The 20,833-nt window shown below is 41.8% G+C and overlaps 1 long non-coding RNA gene and 1 other non-coding gene across 2 annotated transcripts; both read right to left on the reverse strand.

Annotated features, from left to right (window-relative positions):
* Window positions 1-10,943: 10,943 nt before the first annotated feature.
* On the reverse strand, window positions 10,944-11,062 carry LOC138759738 (small nucleolar RNA SNORA26). Its single transcript, XR_011355067.1, has one exon. It is a non-coding gene; the product is annotated as a small nucleolar RNA SNORA26 (small nucleolar RNA).
* A 1,547-nt stretch (window positions 11,063-12,609) lies between these two features.
* LOC138756596 (uncharacterized) lies at window positions 12,610-13,821 on the reverse strand. Its single transcript, XR_011353179.1, has 3 exons — window positions 13,708-13,821; window positions 13,048-13,139; window positions 12,610-12,929 (listed from the first exon to the last, which is right to left on the reverse strand). It is a non-coding gene; the product is annotated as an uncharacterized lncRNA (long non-coding RNA).
* Between the last annotated feature and the right edge of the window lie 7,012 nt (window positions 13,822-20,833).

A 20,833-nucleotide genomic window follows, 5' to 3' on the forward strand; every position in this document is an offset into this window, starting at 1 on the left:
CTCAGGTAGCCAGACCTGATTATGAAGGGGATGGCGGACCCATCAGACCGAAGAGAACTGCTTGTTGCGCCATGATTATCCTCAGTATTACTGGGAAGCTTATTTTGAGGACTATCTCCCAAATCTTTAGCCAGCAACTCTACCACAAGGAGCAATTTCCAGCAACTAATTGACCTAGCAGACCTTCAGGGTGTGAGAAGAAAATGAAGCAACTAAAGGTTCAGGGGAGTGGGCGGGAGCATGGAGGAAACTCCACACAGACAAGAGATCAGGGTCAAATTCAGCTAACAAACTAAGTTATGCACCACTGTACTGGATGTAGATTTCAATAAGGTCCCACCCAAGAGGTTAGTTAACAAGGTTAGAATACATAGATTTGGGACTTGGATTAAGAACAGGTTATTGACAGAATGCAAAGAGTGGCAGATTGAAACATAAAGGCCACTGAAGGGTTCTGAGCTTTGTCCATGGCTATTTATGATCTATATCAATGATTTAGATCAGGTGGACAAAATATCAAATGTCCGAAGTGCATAATGATACAAAACTAGGGAGGTTTGTTTTGGGGGAAAGGATATAAAACAGCAGCAAGAGGATTATAGACAAAATAAGTGATTGAGCAACAGTATGTCAGATAGAATGTATGTGGAAAAATGTGAAGTTATCCATTTTGGTACATGAAACAGAACGGGGTGAGAGAAGAGTAATGCTGATGTTCAAAGAATGACTTCACGGGCCAAGGTGAAGTCGCTGCAAAGAATTCTGAAGGCAGATGGCAAGACGACTTCTCTACATCTGTTGGCAGATATTTCAGTTTTAGTTTGTCTTTTATTTATTTTCACTGTAGCGGCTGTGTAGCAGGCGCTCAGCGCGGTAATGCAAACTGCCACCGTCAGTGCACAGACTTACCCAAGGGCTGGCATGCTAGTGATACTGAGTGCCGAGGGATAGCACGTTGATCAGCTGGGTCCCCTGCTGAAAGGCACGGGACGTTAACAAGTCTCAATTTAAACCTGCTGCTTCCGTGGACCAGTAGCCATCCCTTAACAAGGTCCCACCTTGACCCGTGGAGCCCAGGAGAGGCAGGGAATAAAAGCCACTTGTAAAGCTTTAATAAACCAGTCTTGAGTTGACTATTTTTTAAAATATAAATAGCACTGTAGAAGCCAATTCAGGCTATTTAATCCCCTGCCACCCAATTACATTGAAATAATCTACAACCTACTTTTTGGAGGGTGGGAAGAAACTGGAGCATCTGGGGAAAATCTACACAGGAGACCGTACAACCACCTTACTGAGAGCGCCATATTTGAACCCAGGTCACTCGTGCTGTAATAGCGATGTGCTAAATGTTATGCCAACCATACTTCCCTATTTTGGATCTACAGCATCTGCATTTTTTCATCCAATTCACTATCCAAACTCCTTCTGTTATGTAGACAATTTCAGTTTATCTGTATAGTTTTTCACCTGCTTATACTAACTGGTCAATAATTTCAAAATTTAATTTCAGTCATCCTTAAAGTCATGTCATCTCTTCAGCATCATTTGCAGATTCAATTGAAAAATGGAGATGCTTCTGTTACATAGGAACATAGGAAGTAGGAACAGGAGTAGGCCAAAAATGGCCCATCGAGCCTGCTCCGCCATTCAATACGATCATGGTTGATCTAATTTATGACCCAACTCCACCTACCTGCCTTCTCCCCATATCCCCTAATTCCTCTATCATGTAAAAATTTATCTAACCTAATTTTAAATATGTTTAATGAGGCAGCCTCAACCACTTCCCTGGTTAGAGAATTCCAAACATTCACTATTCTCTGGGAAAAACTATTTTTCCTCATCTCTGTCCTAAATCTCCTCCCCTGAATCTTGAGACTGTGTCCTCTCGTTTTAGTTTCCCTGGCCAGCTCAAAAAACCTTCCTACATCTATCCTATCCATACCCTTCATAATCCTATATGTTTTTAGTTTATTCTCCTTCAATGAAGGGACAATTAAAAAAAAAAAATTTGAGGTCAAAAGGAACTTGAGAGAAAAAAATAAACTAATTTTATGATACATGATAAACTTGCTTCCACAAAACATTTTTCATTCCAGCTTTTCAATGGAAAACATGTCAGTCTTGGAATATCCTCTGGATGTTTGGAGTAGAATATACATTATTTGTGTATTTGTCAAAAAAAATGCTAATTTTGACAATATAGATTCTTCAAAAAAGCAATTAAATATTTTCACTCAATCTCCAGTTTTGGAAAAATGGTTAGCATTTGTATAAGCAAGGGTGTTGTTACCAGCCATTTATAGAGAAATTAACCATATTCTAAACTAGTTTCTTAATGAATTTACTCCAAATCAGTGGTGTTTGTAAAAAATTTAAGATACACCAGTTAATGGGATGAAACTAAATTCATGCATGAAACTAAAAACGTTGGGAGCAATATAATCTGAATGCTTTTTTTTTAAATACACATATCTGCCTTTCCATGATTACAATTCCTTCTGACAGAATCTGCATTATGAGAATCTTAGCTAATTCCAGTGAGGCTTTCTTCAAGTATTAAGTGCTACTTCTCTTCACAGATGCTGTGTGAAATAACAAGTTCACAAGTGATCTGAACCATACATTCTGTTGTGGGCCTCAAAGTTACTCTATTTCCCCACTCCAGTGTTCAGGATGTTCTCCCATTCAGTTTTAGGTTTGATACTATTTGTTTTCTCCTACTAGATATAATAATTTCTTATAAATTGATTTTTGCAGTACAACATTTTACAGGGGATTGTTAGATAGCTGAGAACCCAGTCATTACATGCATGAAGGATCTTCAGTTCATCTTAACTAGGGACCATATTTTGTTGGAACTGCCCAATTTTGTCTCATCCCAGGTCATTACAGCCTCTGATACAGCTGATGTGACCTGCTCTTTCTCCAGCATCATGCTTTTTGCTCTGAATAGGGAATACTACAGGAACATGAAAAACATATCCAAACTCAGGCCATCTCCCTAAAAGGCTCAGCCTTTCTGCCAGCTCTCTGACCCTACCAAGCACATTTACACTCCACCTCCTGACCCCTTCTGCAATCTTCTCCCAAACATCTTGTGGTGACATCCTTTCCCAATCTCCTTCCACTTCTTAAGTCTTTCGTCCCTCTATGATGTTGTCTCGTCTGGCTGATTCCAAACCATTACCCTAGCCAAGGATCTGATCACCCCAATTTTATTGCCACCAAAATGCTCATTGCTGCACCATATCCAATCCAAGGTGCCCTGGAAATTATCGGGCAAATGGCTTTGCAACTTTGGTTTAATGAGCAAGGTGATACAAACTGGCATAAGATAACCAAGTTGAAATGTCTAACACGGGATGGCAATCTCACAAGTCTCAACACACATGACCTCTATCCTTTCAAGTACTTTTCAATCCTACAGAAGACACTTCCAACATCAATAGAACCACAAAACAGATTCCAGACCTTACCTGCTGATGTTGTTTTGTTCACCAGAGAAATAATTATAATAAGTTTACCCATGAAAAAGCAACATAGTGCACAATGTTCAAAATGGTTCTCCATATAACCAACCAGTTATTTGTCCATCTGCGCCTCTAGACTCAGTTAAGAGCCTCCACTCCACCATAGTTTGACAATAAGCAAAGAAAAATAATGCAAGTTGATGTTATTTTGCAGGTGGCAGTTTTATTTTTGTATTGAGACAGCCACTTTCCTTGGTTTAATAGAAGTATGCTTCTGAGCTAATGAAACTGTTCAAAGATATTATTAAAAAGACCACTCATTCGGTATGGGAATGAATGCCTTATCTATGGATATGGATTTAAACTTGAACATGTAATTTGATGACAAGATGAAGCTTTTCAATACACAACACCAGAAATGGATCATACTTCCTTGCACGCAAACTTAACAAATGCTAATGGAGCAGGCTGGTTGAGGAAATTCTTCAAAAAATATTATTTGCTTGGGATAAATGAAATATAATTACAAATCTGGTGAAATAAACAACATCCACAAGCAGATTCAAGAAAACTTTGGTTTGTGGGTTTATTGATACTGCAGGTGTCTTCTACGATATCAAGTAGGATTTGAGGAGAGAGTACTTGTGGCTCAGGAGGAGACAATGCTGCACATCTTCCCTACCACTGAAGTCAGACTAACTGATCATTAATTCCCCGATTTCTCTCTCACCTTGGTGTCACTTTGGCAACTTCCAATCCAAAGGAACTGCTCCAGAGTATATTGGATATTTGTGGAAAAAAACCCACTAATCGACTATTTCTAGGCCCACCTCCTCAAGTACTTTGGGATGTAGATCGTCAGGCCCTGGGGATTGATCAGCTTTCAACAACATCAATTTACCTAATGCAATTTCCCGACAAGTCACAATTTCCACCAGACCCCTGGAACTCGCTGAATCTTGTGTTGCACTTTAGTAAAGACAGTGCTCGGCCAACAGTAAGAGTTCAGACAAGTGAATGGAATAGTACTTGGCTTTTATGAACAGACTCAATGCTATCTTAGTCTGGACATTGGGACACTGAGCACCATCTGTTATATCAGCTGGCAGACACTCCTATAGCAGTAGCCAATACACAAGTACATCGACGTGAGTGACATTCAGTAATAGGACATTCACCCCACCCCATCCCACCCTCACCCCCATCCGCTCCAGAATTTAGCTAAATTCAAAAATACCAACTGGAACATAAAATGGCTGTGAAACTGCGTTTAAATTTTAGAAACACGCAGTAGCAAAGTGTGTTGGTCAAAAGCATAAATATATTTAACACTAATTGGAAAGATTTTGCATAAAATGATAACAGAGTAAACATTAAGTATTAATTGGAAGAAAATTTCACAGAATCATGAAAAAAAGAATAGCAATTCAGTTCTCATGGTCACTATTGGATTTAGAAAGTTTTCTCAGTGTTTTGCATACTGTAATCCCTGTGGGGACTTGGAAATGCAGGTTGAAAGACAGGATGTTCATTCCCAGCTGTGGCTCGAGGTTGAGGTTCAGGGGTAGGTAGGACATGTTCATGCAGTGGTGATATTTCCTGGGCTGACATAGAATCTTGCAACAGATTATTAGATCGATTAATACTTTGAGAAAAGGGTTGTACGTCACTAGCGGATGGTTGGGACATGTTTTTGAGGAAAGGAGTTAGTTAACTGCACACCGGGCAAGGCAAGGTCACGGAGGGAGACAGTGTAATCTCTTCCATCTGAATATATAATACAAGCATAGCTTGGATTTGCTGCACCCTTTCCGCGAGTGGATCAGATTTGCTGTGTCTTATGCACTTTCTCTGCAAAACCTGTCCCGGAATAGATAGCCAGCCTGGCAAAGTCATCCCAGTTTTTGATTTTCTAGGAAAAATAAAAAATATGTCGGTGAGGGCTTTCGTTAGTATCCATGCATAGTAATGAACAAATTGAGTGCAGCGCTTCTGGCAATACATGTTGCCAGCGGCTGGTTGGGTAACCTTTAGATTTCAGTGCAAGGGTGATGGTTTTCCAAATAGTGGCATGACCGCTCCACTTGCCCATTACCACGTGGATTATAAGTAGTAATGATACCTTTTGCCAGGAGGGCTCGTTTTAGCTCAGTGCTCAAAGGCAGATCCTCTATCACTGTGAATAAAGTTAGGATCACCAAAAATGCTAAAGATTTTATCAAGGGAGTAAATGACACTTGAAGCTGACACATCGGCTCAGGGAATAGCGAAAGGAAAATGTGAGAATTCATCTATAACGTTAAGGAAGTAGACATTTTTATTGTTTGCTGGTTGAGGTCATTTGAAAGCAACACTGAGGCGCTCAAATGGTCTGGTGGATTTAATAAGGCTGGCCTTGGAAGGCTTGTAGAACTGAGGTTTGCACTTTGCACATTCCTTAGTCATTTGCCTTATGTCTTCAAATAAAGACGGCAAATGGAGAGACTTCATATAATGATACAATCTCGTAACACCAGGATGACATCATGAAGTTCTTTCAAGCAATCTGATTATATGCTAGCGCAGTTTATGTGAAATAGAGCATCAGGAAGATTGTTCACCTTCCCCGGGTGGCAAAAGTATATCATAATCACAAGTAAAAAGTTCGATCCTCCAGTGTATGATTTTATCATTTTTAATTTTGCTTTTCAATTTCATGTTGAACATGTAAGCTACCGACTTCTGATCTCTCAGCAATGTGAATCTTTTCCCTGCTCTAAATAGCATCTCCAATAACGATGGACTCTACTACAGCCTGTACTTCTTTTTCAATGGAGCAATGCCTCAGTTCCAGCCCTTTTAATGTCAGTGAGAAAAAAGCTACAGGACTACTAGTTTAGTTTAGTGTGGCAGCTAGAGCACCACCAGAGGCGTCAGATTCAACTTGGAAAGGCAAATCCTCAATAATAGCAGACATAGAAGCTTTGGCAATGTCTAATTTGATGCTCTCAAAAGCATCTGACAAAGAAAAAACAGTAGTTTTAAAAAATGGTCGAGCCTTGTCTGACACCCACTGTACATAATAAGAGAAGAATCCTAGACTAGACAGTGTTTGAGAGACTTCCGTGTGGTTGGGGGAGGCAGTTCCACAAGGGGTCTCATTCTTTCAGGGTCGGGGCTGACCACCCTTTTTGACAACATCATCCACTATAACCAGTGCGATACACGCACTGGTCTTCATTAAAGGTTAAGTTTAGATCTTTGACCATCTGAAGGAATTTATTCAAGTTATACAATCATGATCCTCTAGGGTTTTGCCACATATGGTGACATTGTCCAAATAGGGAAGGTTGGCCTGTAAAGTCATGTGCAGCCACCAACCTATCCATTTCTCTCTGGATAACAGATACTCTATTGGTAACTCCAAACAGAACTCTTCTAAACTGATACAGCCTGCCATCTGCTTCAAACTCTGTGTACTGTCTTTCCTTTTAGAGTATAGGTACTTGGTGGTAGGCTGACTTTAAATCAATTGTGGAGTATATTTCATTTTGAGCAATTTGACAGTCAGTAATCTGAGGCGCCTGCAAGCACACACCAAGAGCAACTTGTCCGTGAACTACTCTTTGCAGATGATGCCACTTTAGTTGCCCATCCAGAGCCAGCTCTCCAGCGCTTGGTATCCTGTTTTGCGGAAACTGCTAAAATGCTTGGCCTGGAAGTCAGCCTGAAGAAAACTGAGGTCCTCCTTCAGCCAGCTCCCCACCAGGACTACCAGCCCCCCCACATCTCCATCGGGCACACAAAACTCAAAACGGTTTACCTATCTCGGCAGCACCATTTCATCAGATGCAAGGATCGACAACGAGATAGACAACAGACTCGCCAAGGCAAATAACGCCTTTGGAAGACTACACAAAAGAGTCTGGAAAAACAACCAACTGAAAAACCTCACAAAGATAAGTGTATACAGAGCCGTTGTCATACCCACACTGTTCGGCTCCAAATCATGGGTCCTCTACCGGCATCACCTACGGCTCCTAGAACGCTTCATTTTTGTATAATAAGAGAAGAATCCTAGACTAGACAGTGTTTGAGAGACTTCCGTGTGGTTGGGGGAGGCAGTTCCATAAGGGGTCTCATTCTTTCAGGGTCTCCGCTCCATCCTCAACATTCATTGGAGCGACTTCATCCCTAACATCGAAATGCTCGAGATGGCAGAGGCCGACAGCATCGAATCCACGCTGTTGAAGATCCAACTGCGCTGGGTAGGTCACGTCTCCAGAATGGAGGACCATTGCCTTCCCAAGATCGTGTTATATGGCGAGCTCTCCACTGGCCATCGTGTCAGAGGTGCACCAAAGAAGAGGTACAAGGACTGCCTAAAGAAATCTCTTGGTGCCTTCCACATTGACCACCGCCAGTGGGCTGATATCGCCTCAAACCGTGCATCTTGGCGCCTCACAGTTTGGCGGGCAGCAACCTCCTTTGAAGAAGACCGCAGAGCCCACCTCACTGACAAAAGACAAAGGAGGAAAAACCCAACACCCAACCCCAACCAACAAATTTTCCCCTGCAACCGCTGCAACCGTGTCTGCCTGTCCCGCATCAGACTTGTCAGCCACAAACGAGCCTGCAGCTGACGTGGACATTTACCCCTCCATAAATCTTTGTCCGCGAAGCCAAGCCAAAGAAGAATAAAACAGATAGAACCAAAGAATTTATTCGATATGTCTGCATTTCCTCATTTTGAATTCTCTTGATTCTGCAAGGGACCCACATTTGGTTTAATTAGTCTCTTTCTCTTTACATACCTAGAAAAGCTTTTAGAATCAGATTTTATGTTCCTTGCAAGTTTCTTCTGGTACTCTTATTTTCTTCCCTTATAGTTAAACCCTTTTTCCCTAGTCCTCAGGTTTGCTGCTTTCCTAGCCAATATATGTAATACATTGTAGCTGAGTGCTACAAAGAAACACATACACTTGCAGTGTGGGAGGTTAAGGTCTGAGATTTATTGAGGCTGGAAAGGCTCCTTTTATACAGTTGGAGATACCGCCGTTTGTTTGATTGGCTGACATCAGCCACAAGAATAACAATAGTGGGCAGGAACATTCTTGCTTGTGAATACCCTTCTTCCCCAGCCGATTATTGATCTGGGCAGCTTGCCCTTCTTTGGTTTTAAGGTAACCCTGATTTCCCTTCTTAGCCATAGATGAGCTATCTTCCCAGTTTTGTTTTCACAGCAAAAATGGTTGTACAGTTTGTGAAATTCCTCCAGATGATCTTTTAATACCCGCCATTGCTCATCTACTACAGGTATCAACACATCAAGTACTCCTTGCAAGTCTATCCTAGCCAATTTACACCACGTTCCATTGTAGTTACCCTTCTTTAAGTTCAGGACCCAAGTCTCTGAATTAATGGTATCCCTCTCCATCCCGATGAAATATTCCATCGTATTATGGTCACTCTTCCTCAATGGGCCTCGCTACCACAAGGTCACTAATTAGTCCTGCCTCCTTGCACAACACCCAGCTGCTCTCCAATTTGTTCCCAGATATATTGGTCAAGGAAACCACCCCTTACATCCCTGCAGAAAATCCTCCTCGGTTGCCTTGCTACCAGTTTGCTTCTCCTAATCTACATGCATTCACTACAAAGGTTACTACTGAGTACTTACTCCCTACTCTTCTTTGGCTTGGCTTTGCGGACGAAGATTTATGGAGGGGGTAAAAGTCCACGTCAGCTGCAGGCTCGTTTGTGGCTGAAAAGTCCGATGCGGGACAGGCAGACACGGTTGCAGCGGTTGCAGGGGAAAATTGGTTGGTTGGGGTTGGGTGTTGGATTTTTCCTCCTTTGCCTTTTGTCAGTGAGGTGGGCTCTGCGGTCTTCTTCAAAGGAGGTTGCTGCCCGCCAAACTGTGAGGCGCCAAGATGCACGGTTTGAGGCGATATCAGCCCACTGGCGGTGGTCAATGTGGCAGTCTCTTGAATCTGAGGCGCCTGCAAGCTCACACCAAGACACAAGTACTCCCTACTACTACCCTAATAATAACATTCTTCAACACCACATTCTTCAATGTCTGCAGCATTGAAACACCATTTTTCTTGCACTTTGGTAACTGAATTTTTAAAAAAATTTATTGGTGGCACAGTTAGCATAGCGGATAGCCCAATAGCACCAGCGACCAGGGTTCCAAACTGGCACTGCCTGTAAGGAGTTCATACTTTTTCCCCCATTTCTGCGAGAGATTCTTCCCACCGTTCAAAAATTACTGGGAGTGTTGGCCATTTGGGTGTAATTTGGCAGCATGGGCAGGATGTTTAAATTAAAATTATATTAAATTATCTCTTTTTAATTAACCTAATGCTTACTGTTGTAGTTTTTCTTATGAAGTACTTATTCAGCTGCAGCAAGTCAGAATTTCAGAGCCGGTGTACATTGTAAAATATGTGATATTTCACTACTATCCAGTGATAACTGCTATACCTTTATTGCACACTGTTAGGTGAGATTTAAGCCAGATTTGAAGGGTTCAAAGGAAAGTGAGTTAAGAGACAGGCTAACACAAGCAAGGGCTGATATTTTTTGTACACATTTGAGGCTGGAAAGGCTCCTTTTATACAGTTGGAGATCCCGCCGTTTGTTTGATTGGCTGACATCAGCCACAAGAATAACAATAGTGGGCAGGAACATTCTTGCTTGTGAATACCCTTCTTCCCCAGTCGATTATTGATCTGGGAAATTGTAGGGAAATTGTAATAGGGAAGACAAAACAATTCTTGATACTTAAAGCAATATAGAGATTCAAAACAATATAGGCCACTTTGGATACAACGATCTCCATTACCAGTGGCAGCCTACTCTATCTCTTTATTACACACGTGCAGTAATATACTGCTACTGACACAGTCTTACGAGACAAGGACTTCAACACACACTCCCAATTTTCTGTACCAAACCGGGTGCGGCTCAATGCTAAGTATTCCCGCCCAATACAACAATCCCACTTTAAATGAGGTGCACAGCTCACCAGCAACTCCTCCAGCAATGTCCACAGTTGATGACCTGGCATAGAGCAGCATTCATAGTCAGAGGTAAAGAGACCAGTTGGCTGCATGTGGTGGGCTTTTAAAGTGCAGTAAGCTGGGGAGTTTGGCCTAGGTAATCGGTGAGTGATTTAAAGGGGCCAATGGTCAGGTGGGCACTAGTGGATGGGCAGTATCCAACCTTAACTGGCTGGTGATGTGACTTATGAATAGATTCCAGATGGAGCGGTCATGTGACCCTCCACAATCCACATTCTCACTAAGTTCCAAACAGAGAGGCCACATGACCCTCCATAATCTACACTTTACACATATTCCCTTATTTCTTGCTTTTTTTTTTGAAGGCAGGTAGCATTTATTCACGACACTAAACATATCCATCAAGGTAAAATTCACAACCACTCACTTTACACAAGTTAACTATAGTTGGTAACAATACAGCTGTGCCTCACAACAGGTTCCAAAACAATGATAATGCATTTGCTTGGAGTTTTAGGAAGAAATCGTTCTACCCTTCTGTGTAAGTCATCCAAGACATAATTTGTCTTGGATGGGCAATGAAAGGGGGACTTATTTCTTGCTTGATATCATCCCCAATCTCACTTCTACTATTTGTTGGTTTGTACATTACTCCCAATAATATTTTCTGCCCTTTTGTGTTTCATGATTCGGTCCCGACAGTTTCCACCACATTTAATCTGACATCATTCCTTAGAATTGTGTTAACTTCCTCTTTAATGAACAATGCTTCCCCATCTCCTTTACCAATCAGTCTATCCTTCCTAAATGTTGAGTGCCTTTGAGTTTTCAAACTTGGTCACCCTTGTGCCATGTCTCAGTAATCCCAGTCGGGTCATAATTGTTAACAGCTATCTCATTGAAAACTCAGACAGGGAGATGCATACAAATAGATACACAGAGAAAGGTAGGTGCTGTCATAATTAAGTGATAAATAGCTGTACGTTAATTTTCCATGTGGGAGCCTTTAATTCATGCCTTCTTGATATTGCTGTTCTATGTGCTTGAGTTACAGGAAACTTTTCAGTTATGAGCTGCTTTTCATCGATTACAGGTCAGCTTTCAACACCATAATTTCTTCAGTACTGTCAGTAAGATCTACACCGCACTCTGCAACAGAATTCTTGGCTTCCTCATCGGAAGATCATAGTCAGTACAAATCAGTAACAACGTCTCCTCCTCACTGACAAACAACACAGGCACACCTCAAGGAAGGGTGTTTAAATCCAAAGCTCTATTCTCTACACCAATGGTCCTAAGGCTAAGGCACAGTTCAAATGCCATCTACAAATTTGCTAATAACACCACTGTTACTGGAAGAATCACAGATGGCAACAAGAAAGCATTCAGGAGGGAGATAGATCAGCAAATTGAGTGATGTCACAACAAACATTTCACTTAACATTAGCAAAACTAAGGAACTGATTTTGGTCTTCAGGAAAGGGAAAGCAGGAGAACACAAACCAGTTCTCGTCAAGGGGTCAGCAGTGGAAAGGTAAAGAACTTCGTGGGTGTCATCACCTCTGAAGATCTATCCTGGGGATTTCATTTTATGCAATCGTAAAGAAGGCTTGTCAGCGGCCATACTTTGTTAGGTGTTTGAGGAGACTTTTGCAAATTTCCACAGGTGTACCATGAAGAACGTTCTGACTGGTTGCATCACTGTCTGGTATGAAGGTGTCAATGCACAGAACAGGAAAATGCTTCAGAGAGTTGGGAACTCGGCCAGCGTCATCATACACATTAGTCTTCACTGCATTAAGGATATCTAAAAGAAGCAGTTTTCTCAAGAAAATAGCCTCTATCATCAAGGATCCTCACCATACCCTCTTCTCACTGCTACGATCAAGGAGGTAGAAGCCTGAAGATGAAAACCCAACAGTACAAAAAACAGCTTCTTCTCCTCCACCATTGAATTTCGGAATGGATAATGAACCACAGACACTCCCTCAATTTTTCTCTTTTTTTTTTGGTACCCATTTATTTATTTAAAAATGTAATTTATTGCAATTTTTGCATGTGCAATGTTGCTGCAAAACAACAAATTTTGTGACACATGTTCATGACAATAAAATCTGTTCTGATTCTTCTAAAACTAAGGTGAGAGCATGCATATTATTGGTTCAGCCTTGGAGCTAAGGCAGAGAAGAACATTGTGCACTTTGATTGAAAGCATGAAAGAAGTTAGAGGAATGTTATCCCTCGTTAAAGTGTGTGGTCTAATTAAATCATGGGTGGGATTTCAACTGGAAATGATCACCACTGTGTTAGATAGTGTGTAAACCAGTTATATTACACAATCTAAAATATTATTTCAAAGTAACAACCTGCTCCTTCTCATCCAAATCGAGGTTTCAACCAAAGTACATGGTGTCCTTCACCATTACATCAATCACAGGGATGACATCTGAAAAGATCACAAGGAGATTAAATGCCTTTGATCAGTAATGCCAACACATACATATCTAAGTGAAGGGATAGCCCTTCATTGAAGAAGTCAGTCAGAAAACAGGAGACAGACTCACTTTTATTTGATGCAAAGAAATGAAGTGTAGCTGTTTGTCCATATGTCCAGAATGCCCATCTCCTTGCCAAACATGATACTTGGCTGATGTAGCTAGAAAGAAAAAGCAGTCCCTAATTTTGAATAGGCAGCATCAATAGATCTCCAGAAAGCACCAATACAACACTAGAGGGTGCAACTGCACTGATCAAGAATGAAAAGTTATATGTTTATGTCGAATGAATCTCTGAATGCAAAGTGAGCAGGCCAGAAACTGAGAAGGAATTAAGCTGCAAAATATCATTATTCTGTGTAATAAGTAATGCTAACATTTCCGATTTAGGTTCATAAATTTTCATTTTCAAACTGGTTTGACGCAGTAAATTAGAGGACCCCTTTTCGTCGGCAGAACAGAAGTCAAACTTATTTTACACCATTTCAGCTGTCAAGCTTCTATCTCCCTGAGTTTGTTTATTACGCAAGAAAATATGCATGAGAAGAAGCGACGGCAAGCTGCAGAGAGATACAGGTTGTAAGAATGACACTGATAAAATGATATATAGGCATATAAAAAAGCATCATTAAAAAAAGCAGTGCATGACTGAGGAACAGAACTATCCTTGTGTTCACTTATTAAGTGCTGATTGTTTTAATTTCTTTAAGAAATGGAAACATTTCTTACCTGAATAATATTGGCTTTTATATTTTTATGCATTCTTTACCTAATTTTATCATTCTTTATCAAAATCGCTGTTGACGAATGTGTTAAATCATTCAGGGTATTTCCCAACCCTGTTCATCCAGCCCTGGATGAACAATGAAACCTGGAACTTGCTGAGAACCAGGTCACAGGTATTTAAGTCTGGAAATTCAGAACACTAAACAAGGAGCATTCACTACCTACAGAGAGCCATCTCCTGGGCAAAGTGGATATTCCAAATGAGAATGGAAACAGTGAAGGATGTCTGACAGCTGAGGTAAGGCCTAAATGACATAGCCTGCTACAAAACCGAATCTGGTGCAATAGGGGACAGCCAAGCTTCACTCCCAGATGAGCTCAATGCCTTCTGCACATGATCTGAACACCACAGCAAGGAAGAACTATTGTATACCCACATGTGCCCAGACAATCCTCTACTCTCAGTATCTAAAGATGGTGTGTGGGCTGTCATCAGGAGAGTGAATCCAAAGAAAGCATTTAGTCCTGACGGTGTACCCGGCCGGGTATTGAAAAATTGCGCTGAACAACTGGCCAGTGTATAGGCGGATATCTTCAACATCTCATTCCGACAAGGCGTAGTACCTATCTTTGCAAAACAGGCCTCAATTACACCTATACCCGAGTAGAGCGTGGTAACCTCCCTAAATGACTACCATCCAGTGGCATTCACATCCATGTTTTGGGAGACTGATGATGAATTATATTAGCTCCAGTCTGATCTATTTTAATTTGTCTACCATAGTAACAAGTCTACGGCAGATATCATCTCACTAGCTCTCTACAAAATCCTGGAACACCTGGACAGTAAAGATGCATACAGCAGGATGCTCTTTATCGACAACAGTTTTGACATTCGACACCATCATCTTCTCAAAACTCATCAGAATACCTGGACCAGAGCCTCAATGCCCCAGTATGTAATTGGATCCTGGATTTCCTCACCTCCAGACCACAACCAATGAGGATTGGTAAGAACACATCCTCTGTAATCTCCATCAGCACTGAAGCACCACTATTTGTGTACCTAGCTCCCGCTCTACTCACTATACACCTATGACCACGTAGCTCAGTAGGACAACAACACCATTTACAAATTAGCTAATGTGGTGCGCTGTATATAAAGGGGTGATGAGCCAGCATACAGGAGGGAGATTGAAAACTTATTGGAATGGTTGTAAGAGCAGCAACCTCTTACTCAATGTCAGAAAAGCCAAGGAGCTGATTGTGGAAAGCCAGTTGTATAATGCAGTGATCATTGTAAGGATCAGAGAGGAAGAGAGTGAGCAATAAATTCCTCAGAGTCATTATCTTAGAAGACTTTTCCTGGACCCAACATATTAAAAAGCACAAGTCAGCGTATCTACTTCCTGAGGAGTTTGCAGAGATTTGGTATGACATCAGACATATAGGCAAACCTTTTCAGATGTGTAGTAGAAAGGATGTGGATCAGCTGCATCATGGCCTGGTATGTGAGGCTACATGTTAGTAAATGGAAGATCAGATTATAATTTAAATGGCAAGCAATTGCAGCATACTGACGTCCAGAAGGACTTGGGATTGCTTGTGCATGAATTGCAAAAGTATGGTTTGCAGGTGCAGCAGGCCATCAAGAACACAAATGGAATGTTGGGCTTCATTGCTAGACGGACTGAATTTAGGAGCAGGGAGATTATGCTGCCATCTGTATAAGGCATTGGTGAGACCACATCTGGAGTACTGCATTAAATTCTGGTCTCTTTATTTTGGTCGTGGTGCCGAGGAAGTTCACCGGGTTGATTCCAGAGATAAAGGGGGTCAGGCTGTGAGGAGAGATTGAGTCGTCTGGGACTGTACTCACTGGAGTTTAGAAGAATGAGGGGCGATCTTATAGAAATGTACAAAAATATGAAAGGCAGAGATAAGGTAGATGTTTCCTTTGGTGGGGGGAAACTAGAACCAGGGATTCAGGATAATAGATTTAGGACAGAGGTGAGGAGGAACTGCTTTTCCCAGAAAGTGGTAAATCTGTGGAATTCACTGCCCATTGAAGCAGCAGAGGTTACCTCAGAAAGAATGTTTTAAGACAAGGTTGGATAGATTTTTACATAATAGGGGAATTAATGGATATGGGGAAAAGACAGATAGGTGGAGATGAGCCTATCATCAGAGCCTATCATGATCTCATTGAATGGTGGCGAAGGATCGACAGGCCGGATAGTCTGCTTCTGCTCCTATTTGTTATGTTCTTAAGTATGGGACCATGAGTAACTCTGAGTGGAGAGCCCTACAAAAGCCAGTAGACTCAACCCAGTAGATCACTGGCAAAACTCTCCCCACCATCGAGAAAATCTTATGGAATGCTGTTGTTGTAGAGCAGCAACATACACACGACCCAGGACATGTTCTGTACTCATTGACCAGGATCGCAAACCCTCCACCATCAAATTCTTAAACAGACTCAATCAAACTTCTTTAAGGACCCTTTCTTTGGACATTATTTATTACTGAATTGCAGTCAGTTTGTTTACATTTCTCTCTTTTGAATAAGTATCTTCCTTCTTGAGTACCGTTTGTAATTACTGATTCTTAGAAATTCTGCCTGGCCCACAGGAAAAAGAATCTGCGGGTTGCAATGTGATGTCATGTATGTACTCTGACAATAAATTTGAACTAGAAATTTGAACTTGAAAGAAATATTCATAGCTACACTTTCATACGTGAATGTGTTGATAGCACATTGGTGATAAAGCAAAAAATAAAATGCTGTATGGGTGAAAATTAAAAGGAAAGTTGTAAATGAGAATGACTGAAAATTAGCTGATCTTTAAAAACAGGCTCCAGTGCAGCTGGAATATAATGCAGGCTTTTCTGAACCTTGAGACTTAAATACTAAGTGGAAAATGGAAACGAGGAGGTAATTTCATTCTATAATTTGTTAGGAAAATGAGGATGTGCTCCTGTGTCCCATGACTTGAAGGTGATATGACATGAAGTGGTTGCAAGTAGGATGATCTTGATTGCCACCCCTGGCACCATTACTATGTTTGACAGTGGAAATAGAAGCAGGAGTAGGAGGATAAACTTGACTACGTCCAGTGTACTAGTCCTGTCCTTGCATTCAATTATCCGTGGATCAGCTTTGCATCTGGCTTTCTGCTGACCTTGTTGCCAGGAGGCCACATTTCCCCTAAAAGTTACGATACCTCATATTTTTCATGGAAGAAAACCGAGAGACTCATTGAGTCCATACCAATTCTCTGAGGATTCCCATTCTTCCACTGATTTCCCTGCAACTATTGTTCCTCATGTGTCAATCAAATCTCCAGTTCACCTGGACAAGAGTTAGTTTTTAGTGGGCAAAATTACCTGGCAACCTGCACATCCTTGGGACGTGGGAGCGAAGTAGATGGGTTATTGCAGCTCTCTGTTTTACCATTGGTGGATGGAGGAAAAGCAGTTTGCTTTTGACTTCAACCATCCATCATGATGTAAATTGATTTGGGAGTTTCCAAAGAACCATTCAGCATTATAGTTGGTTAAGCCCTCCCATCATACAGTACATGCTTTTCATCAGGTTCCTTAAGAGATGGATTCTCTAAAAACACTGATCCCCAATCAAGGTGAGATGCATGCAAATTTATCAATGGATAGAGCTGTGAAGAAACTTCATGTGACCATGGAACCAGCTGCCAAGGTCTGGTGTACTTACATTTCATCTGCTCAATTTAGAATCATAGAGAGATACAGCACAGAAACTGGACTTGCAGCTCGCCAAGTCATTGTTGACCAGTTACACTAATCCTGCACAAATCCTGTTTTATTCTTCCCACTTTCTGGCAAATCCCTTCAGATTCTACCAATCATTGACATGGTTGGAGCAATTTACAGTGGCCAATGGAACTCTCAACCTGTGTATCTCTGGGGTGTAGGAAGAAACCAGAGCATCCAGAAGAAGCCCATGTGGTCACATGTAGAATGCATAAATTGCCATACAGACCACATGGAGGTCAGAATCTATCAGATTTGCCACTGTGTCACCCATTCCTTCCAATGATTCACATATGGGACTAGAAATCATTTTAAAATCCATTGTGGTAGTTGTATATTAAAAAAAGGACAATTAGTTCAAAAATTAGTTCAAAACTGATACTCAGGTGGATGGTGTGGTGAAGAAGACATTTGGAATGTTGGCCTTCATAAATCGGAGTATTGAATTCAAGAGTAGGGAGGTTATGATGAAATTGTACAAGGCATTGGTGAGGCCAAATTTGGAGTACTGTGTACAGTTTTGGTCACCAAATTATAGGAAAGATATAAACAAAATAGAGAGAGTGCAGAGAAGGTTCACGAGAATGTTGACAGGATTTCAGGGTCTGAGTTCCAGGGAAAGGTTGTGCAGACTGGGGCTTTTTTCTCTGGAGCGTAGAAGATTGAGAGGGGACTTGATAGAGGTGTTTAAGATTTTAAAAGGGCCAGACAGAGTAAACGTGGATAGGCTTTTTCAATTAAGAAAGGGGGAGATTCAAACTAGAGGACATGGTTTAAGATTGAAGGGGGAAAATTATAAGGGGAACATGAGGGGAAATTTCTTTACGCAGAGGGTGGTGGGGATGTGGAATGAGCTTCCGGCAGACGTGGTCGAGGCGGGATCATTGGTTACATTTAAGGAAAGACTGGATCGTTACATGGATAGGAGGGGACTAGAGGGTGCTGGTCAGTGGGACTAGGAGGGTGGGGATTTGCTACGGCATGGACTAGTAGGGCCGAACTGGCCTGTTCTGTGCTGTAAGTGGTTATATGGTTAATAGATCATGTCTAGCCTTGCCTATACTTGCATGTTTGAACCCAATCATTTTAATATGCAGTTGCAATCAATTTCTATTTACAATCAATCCCTTCATATGTATCATTGATCAACAATGATCACACAGGAAGATCTACACCAGATTCAAGATTAAAGATTCAAAATTCAATTTATTGTCATAATACACAAAAAAATTTTTGTCTGCTGTGAGGCAGAAAAATTTGCCATTGGTAGAAATTGCCTGAAGCAAAAGAGAGTTACCCCCAGAATCACTGAGTGCCATGGATTTGTCTCCAGTGCTCCCACAGCCTCCACAGCCATACAGAGTTCAGTCCAAACCATCAGTGGCCCGAACTCCAGATCTGAACCTCTGACACAATCGAGAACTTTACAGTGCCCTTGGCTCCCTCTTGCATCCCGGTTCTGATACTGGTAGCTCTTCAGAGAGTTTTGAGCCAGCCTCCAGCTGTCCGCAGCCTGGTGCGAGTCCCTTGACTCCAATCTCCAGCAGCCTGCAGCCTCCGTGGATTCCTTGCCTCAAGTCAAACCACCGCCTGTGTGGTTTCTTTAGCTGTAGAATCCCTCATTGGTCCGCTGCCATGGTCACCATCCCATGGGTCATCTCATCTGCTTTTCCTTCACAGAGAACGTGGCCTCCCTTTTTTCAGTCCTCCGCTTCCCCAGAGCCTGCAATCCCTCGTGGCTGCTGCCAATCAGGTGCCACCATCTTGGGTGCAGACCCCATGGTCAGGATTTTAAATAAAACCGCTGTTGGCTTCTTTAACAGGCCATTCAAAGCCTGTGCGAAACTGACGGCAGTCAAACTGGGTGGTTGGTCCACGTGGGGGCATTGTGTCTCCACTCCCTGCACACCAGCAGCCGCGCTGTTGTTACAGCAGCTCTGGCAGCGTCGCCATTATTATTTTTGTCACAAGTGTGTTAGAGGGATAGAATCTGAAAATTAAATATAATGTAAGATTAGATCGTCTCTACCCCATTTGAAAACTGTTTGAGACTCGACCCAGTGCAATTTCCCACACTTTTTCCTCTTTAAGCACGCTTATAGATTTTAATGGATATGAAAACTTGAGGTTAATTTGATTCTGTAACTATTCCTCAAATGGCAACTGTTAAAAAAACTCACTGCAAGAGGAAAGGAAATGGCAATCTGATAGTTTCTGCTGAGGCTCTGTAGAAATGGTGAGCTCTGCAGTGGCTTCAGATTATTTTTCCTTTGTTCATCCTGGAAGCTGAATCAACCATATTTAAAGTTGATTTCTCTCATGTGTTACTTCTGTGAGATTCCAAAATCATGGTGCTCATTTTTCGATTAAATACCTGTAAATATTATCTGTAAAGAACAACTCTTTCAGATGCTTTAATATGGAAGATTACATGTGTCACGTGATCCTACCAACAGTCTGAAGTCACCCAACCTGCCAATCGAAATCAAGCGCACACCTGAGCTCTAATCATTTAACCCATACCTGGGCCAGATTCTCCACTCTTGCATGATAAAGCCAACCACGTTTGGACCATCTGCCTCTTTTCCCTGGGACAAACCCCAGCTCCAATCCAGGTCGTGAACTGTGGGTGATGCTGGAGAATCATTGGTAAGGTGTACACAGAAAAAGGGTGGGAAGGTGTAGTGCGGTACATGAAGAGATCACTATTGTTGTAAGCCTAGTTTAGTTTAGTCAAGAGCTGTGTCTGCACTGTTTCAAGGGAGTGATGGATATTGTATTGTCTTCCTTGTCTATAAAGTTATTTCTCTGTGGGTGGATGCGAGTATCAGGTTGCTGTTGCGTCCAATGCAATTCTATTGTGCTGTCTTGCGATAGTGTGTGTGTGTGTGTGTGTGTGTGTGTGTGTGTGTGTGTGTGCGTGTGTGTGTGTGTGTGTGTGTGTGTGTGTGTGTGTGTGTGTGTGTGTGTGTGTGTGTGTGTGTGTGTGTGTGTGTGTGTGTGTTATCCCTGTTGCAACTTCCCTACACATGAATAAAGAGAACTCTGTTTAATCAGCCTGTTTTTAGACTCGCTGCTCTTTGGACCTGTCACACAACAGATGCATGACACATTAAACACATGGATTCTTTAGAATCTATCAGTCGCCATACTTAGTTTTCAACTTAGGTCGAGAGCTCCCTCTCCCGGTTAGTTGGGGACAAATTGTAGAATTCTTTGTCCTCCTCTCAGATCCCATATTCTACAGGTTATGTCCATGCCTATACTACCTCTTAGCAGTTCCTATGTGTGCTGTGGCCAGAGTAATAACTTTTGACTTGTTCCTCAGTGGAGAGAATGG

Source organism: Narcine bancroftii, chromosome 3 (genome assembly GCF_036971445.1).
Source record: "Narcine bancroftii isolate sNarBan1 chromosome 3, sNarBan1.hap1, whole genome shotgun sequence".
Lineage (NCBI taxonomy): Eukaryota > Metazoa > Chordata > Chondrichthyes > Torpediniformes > Narcinidae > Narcine > Narcine bancroftii.